Raw genomic sequence first — 1,762 nt, 5'->3', positions numbered from 1 at the left:
TCCAGGAGAGGCCAAATGCAGGCTGTAGTCATTCGGTTACAGCTGGAGAAGATTACCTTGATCATAATAAACATGGAACAAAATCCGCCCCGTTTTCAGCCAGGCCCGGGACACCTGCTTCGCCATTTCTGGCAGCCTTCGGTGGAGCTGAGCGTTAAACTGGCATAGTCTGTCTGGGCCAAGGAGGCAAAGCGAGCTGCCAGCTGGGAGCCAGGGCCGCAGGCTCCAGCTTTTCTCCTTCCAAAAACAAAAAACCACTACTCAACCAAGCAACCGTTTTGCCCTTCATCTCTCGGGCAGTGCTACCACCTAACCATGTTCCTAGTTCTAGGCGGGCTTCTCTCCCTCACAACTGGGCTGAAGGGTTTTGAAAAGAAAGCCCACAGGGAAAGCCACAGGAATCACAAGGTGGATCAGCTCTCCTTGGCCCCACTTGAGCAAGACGACCACTCAACAGGAGGAGCATTTAAAAAATAACATTTACAGAGGGATAACTAAATGTCAGTAACTTGAAGTGCTTTGTGGATATGTCATTAATCCTCATGACACCCCTACAATGCAGGTCCTCTGATTACTCCCATATTACAGATGGAAACTTAAGGCACAGAGATGTTAAGCAACTTTCCCCCAACACACGCAGCTGCCAAATGGTAGAGCAAGGATTCAAACTGGGCTCTACCTGGCTCCAGGGTCCACATCCCGGCTATTCTGCCTTTTTGACCTTATAGTAACACTGGGATGTGTTCCACTTAAGCTGTCAGCCAGTGCCAGCACTGTGGGCTACCGAGTCTCCCAGAGTTGACGTCCTCATCTGTCAATCAGGGACTGGAAACCCTGGCTTATTATGGGGTTGTTGCCAAGAGCAGAAGTAATGAGTCACATACGTGCAAGGCCAGTGCCTAGCATTTGGTCGAAGATCTATACATGTTAGTAGTTACTACTGTTGTGAATATCGAGGGCAGCTTTGTGCTTTTGCAGTTCACTGTGAGCTTGGTGGAGCAGCTGCCGCTAACCCCATTTTACAGGTGGTGAAATTGAGGTACCAAGACATCCAGCAGCAGAGTCTGGACAAGAACCCATATCTCTCAAAGCTGCATTCAGTCTAATCCTAACTCGCTGTGAACTACAGGCCGCACCCCCTATTTCTAGAAACAAGACACCGCTGTCATCTAGAAGGACAGCAGAGCAAGGAATTCAGCTCTTGTCACCTTCTCTTCCCCTCCTGCTCCTGGGATTGGCGGCCACAGAAGTCAAGTCTGCCCTCCCGGAAGACAGTTAACGCCTCTGGGGACAAGTAAGGTTCTGGCAAGAATGAATCGCAAAATTCCGGGTGCCCTTCATGTGGGTTAAAAAATACTTGTCTTTTCACCAAAACCAAGTGCAGATGCAGAGACCCTTAGACCACTTCTCAGCCTCCCGCACCCCAGGCCTCTGAGAGCGTGTCCAGCACTCACCACCACCCAGGGGGCCCCACGCTGCAGCTAAAGCAGGAGAGGAAACTTGAGTCTGAAGAGGGACAAGGGACCTGGTGGGCCGGCTGCACTCTGCCTTATTTCCCCATCTTTCCTGACTCTGCCCTTCAGGTGATTTTCACATTTTCTCCTCCCTTTTACATTCAGAAAACCTCTGGGGAAGGCAGCTTTTATTCTGTGGCTTCATGTAATTCCCAGGGCTGGGAATGAAAGTGATTTCCTTTCACAACCCCTGGCTGAGTGCCTTTCACATCCCGGCTGTGTCGTGGGGTGATTTATCAATGGCAGGG

This window comes from Bison bison, unplaced genomic scaffold (genome assembly GCF_000754665.1).
Source record: "Bison bison bison isolate TAMUID 2011002044 unplaced genomic scaffold, Bison_UMD1.0 scf7180017864048, whole genome shotgun sequence".
In the NCBI taxonomy this organism is placed as follows: Eukaryota; Metazoa; Chordata; class Mammalia; order Artiodactyla; family Bovidae; genus Bison; species Bison bison.
This window is presented reverse-complemented; position numbering follows the sequence as displayed.